The 19,561-nt window shown below is 32.1% G+C and overlaps 1 pseudogene; it reads right to left on the reverse strand.

The window, feature by feature from the left end:
• LOC137646546 (uncharacterized) overlaps window positions 1-18,839 on the reverse strand; it is a 32,727-nt pseudogene extending 13,888 nt beyond the window's left edge.
• Window positions 18,840-19,561: the final 722 nt, after the last annotated feature.

Genomic DNA, 19,561 nt, shown 5'->3' on the forward strand with positions numbered 1-19,561 from the left:
GCACATTCCTACTCGATATGTAAACACTATTTTTTTCTATATGGGTAGATATCTGTCATCCTGTATGAAGGTCTCATACGATTATGAATACTGATAAAGGGTAGATGACATAGGTCTTTTTAGTAATTGCTTATATGTATATAAAAATACAATAAAAATCAGTAATTCTAATGCACGAGTATCACCGGCTCGACCCTCTCTCTCTCTCTCTCTCTCTCTCTCTCTCTCTCTCTCTCTCTCTCGCTCTCTCTCTCTCTCTCTCTCTCATGTCGAAGAGATAGGTGGCTGGATTTTCTATGGGTGTGTTTTGCGTGGATGGTATGGATTCGGACACCGATTGTAAAATACCTCTGAATGTTCTAAAGTTGCCATATCGTTAGAAATATTCATGAAATCCTTATTAGCTTCATTTAATCTTCCTTTACTGGTTAATTCTTTATTTATTTCTATATCATTTTTACCTGATATACCATAATTTAATTAAACCTTCAACTATATCATGTGTTTTAACAATTTTAAGTAATTTGTTTCTATTTTGGTAACTGGCAACCCATCCATTGATATTTTTGAGAAGTGCGCTAGCGACCTCGATAGGAAATGAACGTCGCCAATTCACGCTTAGATATTTGGATTTCTCAAGAAAATTGATTGAAACGTGAAAAAATAAACTCGCAATCAGTTTACTAAATCATCGAGATGGGCACTGATGCATAAGCTTTTTGCGTGAAAACTTTGTACGATGAGAAAATAAAAGGTAACCGTATTATTGGGGATTAATGACCGGGAAAATTCCTATTTCCGAATGTTTTTCTGAATTATAACACAAAGTTTCATCTTCCTGTGTGATAAGTATTTGTAGTACGTCTATTAAAAATGTAAAGTGAAAAAGAAGAATGATTTACCTTCCCAATGATACCATAAAAATTAATTGAATCGTACTAAATTGTTGATAATAAGACATTTTCAAGGAGTCCATGCAGGGTTCATAGTCATTGTGATTCATTGAGCAGCACCACTTGGAGTAGCCGGTACTGTCTTTTCACCGGAGTAGAGATCTCTGGGTGATCGGTAAGGGTTAAATATTGTCTTGAATTATGTATGGACTAAATGGATTTATTTTGTCTATCTTCAAATGACTTCCAAATTGTGCAATATTCTTTCAGCACTGAAACTCTATGATGAGCCATCTAGCTGAGAACCCGTATGGATCCAAGTTTTAAAGGTTTTAAAGGCAACTCATAAATGGCAGAGGCAAGGTACAGTGACATTGCCTTGGCTAGCAGGGCAATGCCCTTGGGACTGACCATATATCCATATGGGTTGCGCTCAAACCCACTCTACCCCCAGGCTAGGACCAGGAGGACCAGCCAGTAGCTACTGATGACTCAAGAGGAAGATCTATAGTCTCCTCAACCCCATATCCTTAACTCACAAGGATGGTTAGGTTGTAGACACTATAAGAAATTATTGAGTTTCAGCGGGACTCGAACCGCATTCCAGCAGAATTCCAGGCAGGGACGTTTCCCAATAGGTAACCACAGCCCTAAAGAATTAAATGACTGTGGTAAACACAGCAACATAACGTCATGATTAGGATGCATGAAGATGATGTAATTGGTCCTTCCTTATTTTCTGCCAATTTCAATGCTCCCAATTTAATGTGTATCTATTACTGATTATGTAGGATACGTAGGCAATACACAGTCAACTATCACCTAATATCTGTACAAGACAAGCATCGTATGTAAGCGTTTGTATACCTGACCCCATCGGGTCATAAAATCGAAACCTGCTTCGGAAAGAAATAAGATTTCTTACCTTTATATCCTCTCTTATATTGCTTTTCTATGGTAAGCATATCAATATTGAGAATATCGAAAAACTGGGGACGTATTTAATGTTTACCAGAAAAATAAAATAACTGTTAAAATAGGACCAAATAATTTATATATACCCGTAAATGCATAATTTCTTATTTGTCTTCTCTGAAGGTTCTGAATTGACTCATAGGCTAAATTTTAATTCTTCTTTAAGACTTGTACCTAGTTAAGTTACCTCTTGTGAGATAGAGGCTCAGAATAAAACATCTGCTTTTCTTCAATGGAATAAATTGCAATACACCACTATAATCTTCATTTTTTCTTAATTCTAATTGGTTTGAGTAAAGAAAGGTTCAGAATTATAATCTGCTACGTAATTTGTCCAATTGGATGTTTTTTTTTTATACGAACCCTTTATTGTTATTGGTATATTTAAAGCTAAATTGTTTTTATTACATAATCTGAAATTTTTTAATCATATGTTCTTGGTTTCAATAACATAAAAGACGATGTATTAGTAAGCGTTGTGTTGTAGGATAAGAGGGAAGTACCATTTGTAAGTTGATGGGGTATTGTATGGTAATCTAGAACAATAGTATAATAATGGAAAATTTACTTTTTTTATCCTTTAATCGCAGGAATCTAAAAAAATTGCAGATACTAGTTGTCTTGGAATCATCCAAGCGCATAAAATCATTAAGATTATCTACAACATTGAAGAGAAATTAAATATTTTTGAATAATCACGAAATGAAGGAAACGAAAACCCATTCACATGTGATTGTATTATCTATAAGAATATCATAAATCACATTTTCTATGAACTACTTAGTCTATTGAGTGATATCAAGGAACTTCGTCGATATATAATACATATATAACGTAAACTATTTTTTAAGAATGAAGTTACACGAAGCAGCATGTACAAACAAACCGTACGTATATATGTGAAATATACTTCGCGTTTATTACCATTTGACAGATAAGCAAGGGATTGTGTATATATATATATATATATATATATATATATATATATATATATATATATATATATATATATATATATATATATATATATATATATATATATATATATATATATATATATATATATATATATATATATATATATATATATATATATATATATATATATATATATATATATATATATATATATATATATATATATATATATATATATATATATATATATATATATATATATAGATAGATAGATAGATAGATACTGCTTCCTGTGAGTGAAGATACGTTTGTGTGGTGAAAAGGTTTGTGTATTGCCATGATCAGCCACGAAACATAAAACAATATAAAATTGCTAATAGTTCACTAAATCTCTATTCAACTAAAAGATGATAAACTATAGAGACAGAAGCCTTTGATGTATTCTACATTTACTGAGTAGGCTTATGCATATAATAAAATTCAGCGTTCCAAAAAAAAAAAAAAAATAAATAAAAAATCCCTTCATTTCATAAAATATTCTTTTTCATAGTACAAAAAATAACTTTGCCACCAAAATTAAGACAAACTGCCTCACAATATAAAGGACAGCTACGGAACTAAATATAGCCGAGATGATAAATGATCTCGTCATTTGCTGCTCTTGAAAAAGACGTATCTGGATGTACAAAAGGAATTTCCATAAGGGAAAGAGAAAATAAATAAATAGAAGATTGAAAACCAGAAAGGAATTTTACAAATGATCATGACAACAAAATATACTTGCATCCGTTGATAACCATGAATTCCAAGAATATTATTATTATTATTATTATTATTATTATTATTATTATTATTATTGTTGTTGCTGTTGTTGTTACTAGCTAAGTTAAAACCCTACTTAGAAAAGCAGTATGCTATAAGGCCAAGGGCGCCAAGAGAAAAAAATAGCCCGGTGAGGAAAGGAATTAAGGAAATAAATTAAGAATATAAGAAGTAATGTATAATTAAAATAAATTTTTTTTTGAACACTAACAACATTAAAACAGATATTTCATATGTAAACTACAAAAGAGCTTATGACAGCCTGTTGAACATCAAAACAGCTGAAAGTTTGAACTTTTGAAGTTCTACTGATTCAACTACCCGATTAGGAAGATCATTCCACAACTTGGTCACAGCTGGAATAAAACTTCTGGGTACTGTGCAGTATTGAACCTCATGAGTGAGAAGGCCTGACTATTAAAATTAAGTGCACGCCTATTATTACGAATAGGATGTACAATACCCTATATATTAATGAGGATCCTTAACATTAAAAATGGGATGTTACACAAATAAAAAGTTCCTCGAGTACATATATACCAACACACATGCACATATACACACACATATATATAAATATATACATAAATACATATATATATGTATATATATATATATATATATATATATATATATATATATATATATATATATATATATATATATATATATATATATATATATATATATATATATATATATATATATATATATATATATATATATATATATATATATATATATATATATATATATATATATATATATATATATATATATATATACACATACATATATATATATATATATATATATATATATATATATATATATATATATATACATATATATATATATATATATATATATATATATATATATATATATATATATATATATATATATGCGTAAAAATCACAGGAAAACGTGATGCTCAGATGCAGAAGAACCACAGGGAAAATGAAAATACGAAATATACGCTTAAGTCCTGACTAGTTTCGTGATACTTCTTCAGAGGACTGATTTATTGAGAGAGGTTTCTTTACAATTTATAGAGAAAGCAAACGTACGAACATACATATAGAGATTTAGAGAACAATGACACTCCCTTACCAGCTACCTAGGCTTGGGTCAGGTGGGCGGAGACCCCAAGCTCATTAGACACCTGCCAAAAAGTGTCATTTCAGGTGGCGGGTAAATTCTTGTTTTTTTGACTATCAGTAGAGTTTATTTATATGAAAACACAGTAGCCTTATCTATATAAATACATAAGCAAAACATACACACACACACACACACACATATATATATATATATATATATATATATATATATATATATATATATATATATATATATATATATATATATATATATATATACATTCATATACATATATACACATATACATACACATACATATGTATATATATATATATATATATATATATATATATATATATATATATATATATATATATATATATATATATATGTATATATATACACATATATATACATACACATACATACATATATATATATATATATATATATATATATATATATATATATATATATATATATACATACATATACATACACATACATATATATATATATATATATATATATATATATATATATATATATATATATATATATATATATATATATATACACATATATGCATATATACATTTATATACATACAACATTAATATCTTAAACATATAATCATGTACAGTATATATCAATACTTATATCTAGCATAACACTATATAGTGCCAATGTACTTATGCATACTATATAAAATAATTGTACCCTTTAATGAATGGTAGTTTAGGTCTAAATATTAATTTCACAGCGACGTTAATTATTTACAATACATTCAATTCTACATTAAGTGGTTAATGTTTTTTATATAGCATACAAATCTCTTTACATGTAAAGGTGTCGAGTTTATACATTCCATGACCAATATTCAAGTTGTTTTCAAAGGTTTCTTTTATGAAACTGGACTCTATGATGTTTCTTTCCACTAAGTTATTTGAATGAACCAATTTCTTTGCACCTGACCAATTAATATTGTGATTTTTATCTCTAACGTGAGCAGAGTGCATTATTATCTTGAGCATATCTGACACTTTTCTTATGTTGTTCAATTCTCTTTTTTAGGGCTTTACCAGTTTGACCAATATAGTATTTTTCACAAGCATTGCATGGAATACGATATACACATCCCTTGGTAATGTCAGGAGAATTCTTTATTAAGGCTATTTTTATTGTATTTTTACTCTTAAATGCTACATTTACATTGAAGTTTTTCAACAGTTGGGGAATTTCTTTAAAAGAATTACAATAAGGTAGTACAAGTAAATTTTGTGTGTTGTAGTTTTTTCTGTTATCATTACCAAAAAAAGTCTTTTTTGCTGTTCTTAGGGCATCATCTAACACAATTTCAGGATACTTTAGATTTTTACCTATTGCTCTAATCTCATTTATTTCGTCATCAATATATTCAGGGCTGCAGACTCGAAATGCTCTTAAAAACATAGAAGTAAATACAGATTTCTTAACTTTGTTGCCTTGGTTTGAGTAGTAATGGACATATGCCGAGATATTCGTTGGCTTTCTGTATACACTAAACTTGAGACTATTGTTACATCTATGTATGCGACAGTCCAAAAAAGGTAGGGTACAATTATTCTCCAGCTCCATAGTGAAATTTATTGATGGTACCAAACTATTCAATCTAAGAAAAAAGTTATCTAAATTTTCATTTCCTGGCCACACATATTATGTCGTCAAAATATCGAAACCATTTTACATTATTAGGTATGATGTTATTTAAGATTATGCTTTCAAAAAATTCCATATATAGATTGCTCAATACTGGGGATAAAGGGTTTCCCATAGCCATACCAACTGTTTGTGCATAAAATCTCCCATTGAATTCAAATTTACAATCTCTTATACATAGTTTAATTAATTCTCTTAAAGTGTGTTTGGAGAATGGTATGTATATATTAGTGTTCTACTTTTATAAGCACACATTGAGTATGTGTTGTTTAAGATGTTAAGTCTTGATAATGAAGTTCATCTTAGTAACTTTAAAAAGTATTAATTCTCTAAAAACAACAGAGTTAAACATCTCCATCATAGGAGTGGAGCTGGTTTGGTCGGATGACCAATTCAGGTGAAGTATAGATATGAACGGCTTAAATTATCGATATCACAGATATCGTATGCTTAGTTGTCGTAGCATTTAAACACAATATGGAAACTGTTACATTCTTTCTCAGAAGACACCTGCATCCGGTGACGACACAATCTTTCACACACTATGCATTGGTGTTGACATTTCAGAAAAATGTTACATTGCCGAGGCTGCAAAGTGCATCCTGTTTATGATTTTATATGACTACAGCAAATCTCACGCTAGCATCTTCACCCACAATGACATATTACGTCATGTGTTTTAAACATGTAATAACAAACTATTTCATTTATTACATTAGCCGGCCAGCTATCTCAATTTTTTCAACAAAAAAAATTTAACAACAAGCCAAAAAATTTTTACTAGGTGGGACTGGACATATGTATTATTCTTTGTTTAACTTTAGCCATAAGCAAATGAGGACGAATGTCCAAACAGGCAACTCAAAAAATAATAACAATAATGCATATGAAAAGATATTACCAAAGCAAAGGAAAAAAAATGCATGATAAATACAGATCATATATATGGTACATTGCTAGCAAATAGTACCATAAAAAATACTGATATACATATGATTCGGTAACTTGTTAAAGAATAATTGTTACCTTTGTCAGAAACATAGATTAACACAATACGGTAACTAATAAAAATATTTGTTGCCTTGGTAAAGATTCAATTTTATTGCACAAACACGAATTCCTGGTACGTACACGTACCACGGTTTCGTACATATATATATATATATATATATATATATATATATATATATATATATATATATATATATATATATATATATATATATATATATATATATATATATATATATATAGGGCTGATATATTTTATTAGAGGCCCATAGATTCTGTTATTTTTTTTTTCTTTTTTCTTTTAACATTCCGGCTTATATATTTTATTAGATGCCGAGAGAAAAATGATTTATATATTTTTTTTAAATGTTTTTTTTTTTAAATGTATTTTTAACAATGCAATGTATATAATTTCTTCAATTACATATTACTAGCGTACTAACAGCTTTTCGTACAAACACACTTTCCAAAACATTTTACTCCTTTAGCGAATGAGGTGGCCACTTCAAACGGCTTTAAACTGATTTGAATAAGGAGTTTTGTCTTGACACTGCGAAACATTCTGTTTTAGCTTCCTGCTGTACCGTAACCTACGCCAAACAAGGATGTTCACGGCGATAAATATCGTCACCGTAATGCCTAATCCTGCTAGTAGTATGGGGTGAAGAATTTCCTTATAAGTCGGTGACAGGTGGTCCATCTCGGTCAATTTCATCAACCGCTTGGCAACCTGTTGATTGTACGGGAGAGGTAGTGCTGGCATTGTAGATGTCCACGTGAAGTTCGCGAAGTAGGCTCGTTCTCTGATGAGTGTCCTTAGTCCGGTCACCATGGAATTAGGGGAAGTCCCGAAACAACCATCTGCTGCAACAAAGATGTGGGCGAATGACGTGGATCCGTCTGGGCATGATACATTGAAGCCGTCCTTGTCGTATCGTATCCACTATACCTAACTCGCATGAATCCATTAAGTTTTTATGGAATTCAAATGAGTCAGCTGTACATATTTTTCTATCCATTGCGTCTGAACAGTGAGTTAATTGATTCAAGTCTTTAATGACCGTATATGTTTCCTTGTCTGGGGAAATCAATACGTGTCCTGTCAAACAGGATATTACTGGATTTGAGTGATTCGTCATGAAAGTCGGAAATGGTGATATCCTCTAAGATTGCCAGGCATCAGAAGAATCAAAGGGAATTGTAATCCTAATCTTGTTATTATCAACGCTTACTGTAATTAGGCTGTAATAAAATTCTAACCTACGTTCGCCTAACAAATGAACATAGCCTAGTTTATCCCTTCCGTTCTCCAGAATTAACTTTAAGTAATTTATAGGCAGCAAATGGGGCGACAGTACACCTTTAGTTGCTAACGTGATAGCTTCTACATAATCCTTGGATTTCTCAATGAAATGTGCAATTCTGTTATGTATGTGATCTATCTTTGAATCATAATACGTTAACGTTGCCAACAAATCCTGTACTTCCATAATCTGAATGATATTATTTGAATGTTCATTTACTAAATCCATAATTTGATTGATCGAAGCTAACTGATTCCTTAGTTCTGACATAATCAATTCATCTTCATGAGTCAAGAACTCAATTTTCTTATTTTGATTACTAATCTTAAGACGATTGGAAATTCCTAAACCTAAACTTGCAATAGACCCAAAGATGTTTAATGCAGCATAAATAAACGGATTTTGTCTTTCTTTATGTTCGTGTCCTACAGTCCACATCAAAAGGTCATAAGCCAAAGATCCTGTCTCGTAAGTCTTATTTTTCAAGTCATCAAATAGCATCTCTGCAACTTTTAATGTCGATCCAAGCCAACTCTCTGTAGTCAAATGAAAATGTCTTCTATACAACTCATCCAATGAGACAGAAAACTTTGAAATGGCGGTTTGTGTGAGCGAACAATATCACTCCCAACAACAAAAAATTCCTCTTGGAAACCTGTAACGAGAAAAATATATGTAATTACTCCTGTATTAAGAAGAAAACTTTAAATCACATAAAATAAAATAAAATTTCCCTCACTTCTTTCCCTCTCTTTATCTTTTTTTTTTTTTTTTTTTTTTTAATTTCTTATGTGAGCCAATGGTACTATTCTCTCATCCGTGGGTAGGGATACGTTTTGAACTCTAAACCTATTGGCTGTTAATGTTTCCAAAATGTTAAATGGGCCTTCAAACTTAGGTGTTAGTTTATAATTGAGTCCTTTACGCACATTGATTTGTATATACATGTTATCACCCACGGTATATGTTTTAGTTGGCTTCGCTATTTTATCATGATTCCTTTTCATTATGATTTGTGATTCTTCTAAATTCTTTCGAAGGATATCATATCGACTTATACTTGCATTTATGCATTCTTTTAAAGGATTTGATAGATTAGTTGTAGGCGTTAATACATGGAAAGGCGTTCTAACTGGGGTACCATACAATGCTTCATGCGGTGACATTTAATTGATATATGATATGAATGATTCCGAGTACTCAGTGCCGCCGGTATTGCAATATCCCAGCTGGGGTCTGATCCCCCTAGTGTTACTCTTAATATATTTAAAACCTTCCTATTTGCTCTTTCCACTAGCCCATTCGACTCTGGGTGATATATCATGGTATTTATTTTCTTTATGCTAAAGAATTCACACAATGAGGTAAGAAAGTGATTATTAAATTCACCACCCGGGTCTGAGATTATCATGTGTGGAATTCCATGTTTACAAATGTAACACTCGTAAAACGTCCTAGCGCATTCAATCGCAGTTTTAGTTTTAAGCGCTATTAGTTCTGTATATCGAGTTAAAGCATCTATAATTACTAAGAGGTGCTTATTTCCTCTGTCTGACTCGTAAAATCCTGTTAACAAATCTAAATGTATTCTTTCAAAGGGTTGATTGGGCACGGGATAAGCCCCTAGGCTGACAGGTGTTTTCGTATGCCCTTTGTTTTCCTGACATGTGCGACAATTAGCTATGTGTCTTTTTATATCTGTAAGCATCGTATGCCAATAAAACAATGATTGGGCTTTCTGTGACATTAATGAGAGCCCCGGGTGTCCATATAATGGATTTGAATGCAACCAATTCAGGACAGTGGAAATAAGTGAGATTGGTACTACTACCTGGTCGTTAGTTACATATGGTGTATTGAGGGTTTGCCTTGTCACAGTCCTACACAGAATATTATCTTTGATTATATAATTCTGCTGCTTATACTTTATATATCCCTTTTCTTTATGATTGCCTTTCAAAGCATTTATAATTGTTTCTATTTTCTGATCTTTTCTTTGCTCAGTCTGTAATAGTTCAGCGCTCCAGCCTAAATCTTCTTGTTCAGATATCGTTTTAACAATAGGCATGGATGTTGATATATCTATTAATTCAGCTAAAGGCTCCGTACAAGATGACACGGGGTTGCGTGATAATGCATCCGCAATGATATTTGCTTTCCCAGGTAAATACCCGATTCTTGCGCCAAAATCTTGAATGATCAAATGCCACCGAGTTCGTTTAGGGCTGTGGTTGAAGCTTTTAAAGAACTCGGTTAGTGGTTTATGGTCAGTAAGAACCTTAACGGGATAACCGTAAATTATGAACTTAAAATGCACTAGTGAATTAACAATAGCCAGCCCTTCCTTGTCTATTACTGCATACTTACTTTCGGAAGTTCTCAATTTTCGAGAATAGAAAGCTATCGGGAAAAATTGTTTATCATATTGCTGGAGCAATACCCCTCCTACTCCTAAGTCTGAGGCGTCTGTTGCAATGAAGAATTCCTTACCGAAGTCAGGAAATTTTAAGATAGGAGAACTACATAGTTCATCTTTCAAGGTATTAAACGACTGTTGATGTTACTCAGACCATATGAAATCTACGCCCTTCTTCGTAAGATCAGTTAAAGGAGCGGCTATTATTGAATAGTTGCGTATAAAACTCCTGTAATATCCACTACAACACAGAAATTGCTGTATTCCCTTGACATTAGTAGGTATGGGAAAATTACGTATAGCCGACACCTTATCATGGACTATTTTAAGACCTTGGCTTGACACCATGAAACCCAAATATACTAATTCTGTTTAGAAAAATTCACACCTACTAATCTTTACCCTTAAGTTATGTTGTCTTAATCTCTGTAGTACTAGTTCTAACTTACGTAGATGTTCTTCTAAGGTGTTGGAAAAGATTACAAGATCATCCATATAGGCATGCAATATATCCCCTAACAAGTCTCCAAACACTATGTTAATCATTCTTGTAAATGTTATAGGAGCACAACGTAAACCAAAAGGCATCCGTAAAAATTCATAATGTCCCCTGGCTGTGCTGAAGGCTGTGTATGGGATACTATCTTCTTCTAGTGATATCTGGTGAAAGCCTTTAAGTAAGTCCAAACTGGTAAAATATTTATTCTAACCTAACAAAGACAAAATATCGTCAGTACATGGCACTGGGAATCGATCAGGGATCGTCTCCTCGTTTAGACGACGAAAGTCGACGCAGATACGCCATGTTCGATCTTTTTTCGGTACAACTATTAACGGAAAATTATAAGGGCTGTTTGATTTCCTAATGACTCCTTCTTTTAGCATTTTACCTACTTCATCATTTATTTCATTTTGGAATTTCATAGGGAGTCTGTACGAGGGTACATAGATAATTTTCTGCTTGTCCTTTAACCTTATTTGATGCTCGATCACATCTGTTTTTCCTAAGGATCCATCCGTAGTGGAAAAAACATCATGATATTTAGTTAAAAGTCCAAGAATTTTCTGCTGAATTTCTTTGTCTTGAATGTCTTCATTGATTTTATTTTTAATAGATCGCAAAAGGGATTCATCCGCAACTGATTGAGAGTGATTGATTTCAGCAACGGTAAGAATACGATGTTTATAAACTTCTACATCCAAGATATGTTGATTTTTGTGAATTACTAAAGTGTTATTTAAATGATTACAGAATACAATATTACATTATTGATGTGAGCCTACTGCATAAATAGCTTGTGTGACAGACAATCCGTTAGTTTTCAAAGTGTCGGAAAGGATTAATATTTCAGATCCCGGTAATGTTTTCTTTATTTGCACTATTAAATTCGAAGGTACATTTGGCTCGATAGATTGCGTGCAAGATGATATTACGGGTGAACGAGAATTCTGCCGAGTTGCGTATATTATTTCTTTATTAGTGAGACAAGTTATTGGTTCTTCAACGTACGTTATGGTTATATTTGTCGTCTCCTTTTTATCCAAAACTGATTTTAAGGTATTAGAAGACTTATAGAATTTCCCTTTGATATACACGCCGTGCTTGGCAGGGGCTAAGATAATGTTTTGATTTCCCATAGATGGGTATCCTATAATTACAGCTGGATACATATCAATGTTTTGTACAACAACAAATGTATCGGCAAACGTGCGTTTACCGACTTTGAATTGAAAATGAGTTATGCCTATGACATTTAATTCATTATTTCCTATACCCGAGAGTCTAACTTCGGATTTTTCAATCGGAAAGTTCGAAAACACCAAATGATGTGTCTTCAAATCCATGATATTACGTGGACTACCAGAGTCAAAAAATAACGTAAAGGATTTGTGTTCTAAATTTACAGCATATAAGGTTGGTCGTAACTCATTTTGGCTTATTATCGTATGAATTCGTTGCAAATATACGGTAGCATGCACTGTTTTACTTAATTCGGCTGTGTGTTTCATAGGAAAATCTATTGCCTCACAATTATCTGATAAAACATTAAATTGATTATTCAATACTATCGATGTTGACATGAATGACCTTGACCCAACATCACTCTCTTCCCCTCTGGAGTTAACTATGTGGTATTTGCTTTGCTCTGCACATTCTGAAAATTAGTCTGACCTTGCGAGGTCTGGTTTGACGACCCAGGCTCAGCGATATTCGAAGAAGTGTTTGTTTGCTTTCGACTCTGAACTGCATTGACATTTGGTTGTTTCTTCATATTGTTAAAATGAGGATTTTTCTTTTTATTTCCATATGGAACTGACTGTGGAATTGACTGTATATTTCTGGGATTCTGTTGTGTCTTACGCTAGTAACACTGATTGTATGAATGTGTCGAACTATTATGAATTGAGCAGAATTTCGTTCTGCAATCCGCGCTTAAGTGACCTTGACGTTTGCAATTATAACACGTCATTCCCGCTACTTGACTACTATTAACTACGTTGACTGTTTTTGGCTTTGTTTCATTCTTTGCAAAAACTTGAGTTAACACGGGATCGAGATCTGGACACTTGGACATGTGTTTTTTTATCTGTTTATATACATCCAATTCCGTACTTGCAGGCGTTAACTTTTTATCAAAACACCACACTAAAGCTTCAGGCAACATAAGTGTCATGCAAGTTAAATTCATTAATCGTAAAAAATCTTTCACGGAGATGTTATCTCTAGTAACCCAAGTGGAATTACCTAAAATGTCCTGATATTCATTAAGCGCCTATCAGCTATGAGAGCTGCTCTCTCCATAACATTAAGCCGATTCATAGTGGCTTGATTAAGTGTATTTCTTAACATTAATACTACATCCAAGGCTTCTTCACCCCCATAGACCACACGTAACCTAACTTTGAAATCATCCCAGGTAACTGCTTCTTGAAATGAAACACCTCTTAAATACGCACTCGCATCCCCCTTAGAAAAATCTATAAAACTTTTGGCTTCTTGTAATTGTACAAAAGGATCTACGATTTGTTTGGCATTTAAATGGGCATCGATGGATGAATTCCATGACTCCACATTTTGAGGCAAGAACCCATTGACTCGACCCTGAAAAGGAAGCATTGCTGACCTGGCATTTACAAGCACCACAATTAGGGGAGGATTAGTCTGGCTTACGCCACTAGGTCCAGGGGTGGGGCTCACAGGGGGTGTCATGACTGCTGTATTTCTTTTCCTATCTCTTCGACCCCTTGCAATTCTATCAAAATATCTATGTGAATACAGACGTCCACTGCGTAAACGCATATGTATAATAAAATTCCCCCAACAATGTTACTAATCCCAAGACATTTCCCGAGAATTTCTGAAAGAAAACCGAATACAAAGATATTTCCTGTAAATTTCTGAAAGAAAAAGGAATTAGCACAAAGAGAGAAAAAATTCTAGATGAGAATTCGGAGTTGAACACAGTTTCCTTTAATGAAAGGAAAATAAAAGATTAGCAAACCACTCACCCCAGTAATAATCGACTAACGACTCGTGATAACTACACTTCACTGCCCAAACTGGAATGAATTTAAAAAAATGTACTTAGCTTATATATGGTTCTGTGTGATGTCATCACATCCTCTCTCTCTTGATGTATGTTAGCGATGTATCGTTCGAGTTTCCGTTGAATGTAGTGCTTCCTGGATATGTTTTGTAAGCGTTGAACGTCTGTCCTTGGGTTTCCTAGGATGTTGATTGAAGATCCAGTTCATCAGTTTGTATGTATAACATTCATTAAATGTTATAGATTTCGATGGACTATGTTACTTAGTCAAAATTGTAGATACATTAACGTTGAGTTCTTGAAGATCTTTCTCTGGTTATTACAGCTTTATTTTGATGTCTTGAAGATCTTCCTCTAATTCTTAGAGTTTATTATTATAATTACTTGAAGATCTTTCTCTGATTCGTAGAGTTTAACCGCTGCCACCATTTATTAGTGTGCTACTTTTATAAGCACACATTGAGTATGTGTTGTTTAAGATGTTAAGTCTTGATAATGAAGTTCATCTTAGTAACTTCAAAAAGTATTTATTCTCTAAAAACAACAGAGTTAAACATCTCCATCATAGGAGTGGAGCTGGTTTGGTCGGATGACCAATTCAGGTGAAGTATAGATATGAACTGCTTAAATTATCGATATCACAGATATCGTATGCTTAGTTGTCGTAGCATTTAAACACAATATGGAAACTGTTACATTCTTTCTCGGAAGACACCTGCATCCGGTGACGACACAATCTTTCACACACTATGCATTGGTGTTGATGTTTCAGAAATATGTTACATTGCCGAGGCTGCAAAGTGCATCCTGTTTATGATTTTATATGACTACAGCAAATCTCACGCTAGCATCTTCAACCACAATGACATATTACGTCATGTGTTTTAAACACGTAATAACAAACTATTTAATTTATTACATATATAGTGCCAATGTACTTATGCATACTATATAAAATAATTGTACCCTTTAATGTATATATATATATATATATATATATATATATATATATATATATATATATATATATATATATATATATATATATATATATATATATATATATATATATATATATATATATGTATGTATGTGTATGTTTTGCTTATGTATTTATATAGATAAGGCTACCGTGTTTTCATATAAATAAACTGTACTGGGAGTCAAAAAACAAGAATTTACCCGCCACCTGAAATGACCCTTTTTGGCAGGTGTCTAATGAGCTTGGGGTCTCCGCCCACCTGACCCAAGCCTAGGTAGCTGGTAAGGGAGTGTCATTGTTCTCTAAATCTCTATATGTATGTTCGTACGTTTGCTTTCCCTATAAATTGTAAAGAAACCTCTCTCAATAAATCAGTCCTCTGAAGAAGTATCACGAAACTATATATATTTATATCCATATATATATATATATATATATATATATATATATATATATATATATATATATATATATATATATATATACACACACATATATATATATATACATATATATATATATATATATATATATATATATATATATATATATATATATATATATATATATCATCATCATCATCATTTTCGACCGTTACTTGTCCACGGCAGAGCGAAGGCCTCAAACATGACCTTCCACTTGAGTGTGTCTATTGTCTTTATTTTCCCGTCCCACAATCTTCTCTTCCTTCCTCTGTTTCGTTAACAATCTCTAGGGACCGACTCTGTTATTTTTAATACCCATCTATTGTCAGCCATTCCCCATTTCATGTCCTGCCCATGTCCATTTCTATTTCTTACAATTTGTTAGAATATCCTCTACTTTAGTTTGCTCTTGTATCCATGGTGCTCTTTTTCTGTCTCTTGGTATTATTCCCATCATTATTCTTTCCTTAGCTTTGTGAGTTGTAAGTAGCTTATGTTTTCAGGCTTTAGTAAGGCTCCAAGTTTCTGATGCATAAGTTAATACTGGAAGGACCATCTCATTAAATAATTTTCATTTTTAAGAAAGTGGCATTTTACTTTTTAAAATTTCGCTTTTGTTTACCAGATGCTTTCCATCCGTGCTAATCCTTCTTTCAATTTCAGTCTCGTGTCTTAGGGAAATACTGTCTGTCCTAATTACGTTTATTCGGTAACAATCTCCAAAGGCTCATGCATAACTGTTATTTGTTGTCTCTCTGCATTTTCATTGAACATTATCTTAGTTTTACTCATATTCATTTTCAGTCCCATATTACTGTTTTTGAAATTCAAGTCTTCTATCATGATTTGTAATTCTTCCTATGATATAAACTCAACTCTTCCATCTGCAAATCGTAAATTGTTAAGGTATTCTCCATTAATATTAGTTCCTACAATTTCCCAAAATTAATTCTTCAAAAGCTCTAGACACGCTGTGAATAATTTAGGAGAGATTGGGTCTCCCTGTCTAACTCCTCCCTCAATTGGAAGTCTCTCATTATTTTTATGTACATTAAGATTGTTGTACTTCCTGTAAAGATATTTTGAAGTGTTCTTACATAAAATTCTTTTGTCCCTTGTTTATGAAGGGCTTTCATTACTGTTGAGATTTTGAAAGAATCAAAAGCTTTCCCATACTGTATAAATGCTACAAAAGTGGTTTGTCATAATCTATTGATTTTTCCATTAGCTGATTAATTACGTTTATATGGTCAGTTACTCAATAATCACCTCTTAAACCTGATTGCTCTCTTGGTGGATTAAAGTTGAACTGTCTTTCTATTCGGGCTAATATAATTTTTGTAAATATTCAATTTATTATGGAGGGTAAACTTGTTAGATTGTAATTTTCCAGGTCTTTTTTGTTTCCTTTTTGGGAACTAGCATAATTATGAAGTTTACCAAAGATGAAGGTATAAACTATAGGTCATTCATGCAGACTTTTGGTGTTCAGTAAGATTTACTACTATGAAATCTCAGTCTATTTTTAAATCAATTTTTAGGCCATCTTCTGCTGTTGGGCCTCTTTTTATACCTTAGAATGCTTTTTTTTGCTTCTGTTACGTTTGATACCGTCTCAGGTGTTTTGTTATATCTGTTGCTGAAGTTATTTCTTTTATCACTATCATATAACATTGTATATAGATCATCTGCAATTCTTATCCCTCATTCCGTGTTGTGGAGAATATTTCAATTTTCATCATTTAAAGCAAACATCTGTTGTCCTCCTTGTTCCAATTTTTTTTTTTTTAATTTGATTCTTCTTTTCTTTATTGTTTCCTAAGTTTTTGTCTGCTTGTGTATGCGAATATCTTGAGTTTTTAGTTTGTTTATTGCTTTGGATAATTCTGCTGATTCTGTTTATCCTCTCTAGGATTTTACCCTCATTTCCAATCATTTCTTTATTAGATTTTTGGTCTTTTCTGATAGTTTTCCTTGATCTAGTTTAGGAACTGTTTCACCTGTGTCTTATGCTGATTCCAATACAAATTAGTATAAATTACTGTTCATTTCTTCTTTACTTGCTTCCATATTATCATGTACCCAGGCGTACCTATTTTGTGTTACTAAACTAAACTCATCACATTTTATCCTATTACAGGAGTGTTTTTTTTTAATTGATTTTTATACTCTCTTTCCTTATATATGAAAAAAAAATAACTTCTCATCATTCAATGATCTCTTGACTTTAATTGTATAATACTGATAAATCTATAAATATGTATCTTTTTTCCTGTGAGAATAAAATCTATTTCATTTTTCGTTACTCCATTTGGGCTTTGTGTCTATTTTCTATATTCCTTTGTATAAAGGAATATATTCATGATTTTAAGTTTGCTTCTTTCAACAAATTCTACAAGCATGTCTCCTCTGCCATTCCTTGTACCTACTCCAAATTTACATACTGCTGATTCTCCTCTCTTCTTATGACCCACTTTAGAACTGAAATCACCGAGAACATATGCAAATAGAGTCTATTGTTTTTTTTCATGAGACTCTATGGTGTGGTTGCGCGCCCCTCCTGTTCTTGTTCCACAATCAATCTGTTCATTAACTGTTGTAAGTTATCTAACTTATTTTCCAATTCTTACGTTCTAATTTCCTGTCTATATTCTTCATCGGGAACGCTATATCCCACTGCTCCTTCGCTCTTATCTCCAGCAGCAGCAGCGTCTGCTATGTTAGTCCTTGTGTATCTCGACATCTTGAATTTTTATTTCCCTGGCTCAAAGAACAACTTCATTCTCAGCATACACAAACAGGCATATTTTTACACCTGACACCAATATGACCCATGTAGATGGATAATGAGACCTCGGAATATGGGTTATCTTCATTTATTACAAAAGGTTCGTTTGTGAGTACACAGTACACAACTACCCTCTCAGGAGAGGGACTTATGAACTCGAGCGCCCAAAGGCTACTAAACTCCCATCGCTACCAAAATGCAATCTAGTACAATAATATGCTGAGATATCGGTTTTTGTGGAATACTCATGAATATTGAGTTCATTTACCTCGACGTACAACTCATCTACATACATGAATTAGGATATATATATATATATATATATATATATATATATATATATATATATATATATATATATATGTATATATATATATATATATATATATATATATATATATATATATATATATATATATAATTATTATTATTATTATTATTATTATTATTATTATTATTATTATTACTAGCCAAGCTTCAACCCTAGTTGGAAAAGCAAGATGCTATAAAACCAAGAGCTCCAACAGGGAAAAATACCCCAGTGATGGAAGGAAATAAGGAAATAAATAAATGATGAGAATAAATTAACAATATATCATTCTAAAAACAGTTACAGCGTCAAAACAGATATGTCCTTTATAAACTATTAACTACGTCAAAAGTAGATATATCATATA

This window comes from Palaemon carinicauda, chromosome 9 (assembly GCF_036898095.1).
Source record: "Palaemon carinicauda isolate YSFRI2023 chromosome 9, ASM3689809v2, whole genome shotgun sequence".
Classification (NCBI taxonomy): Eukaryota; Metazoa; Arthropoda; class Malacostraca; order Decapoda; family Palaemonidae; genus Palaemon; species Palaemon carinicauda.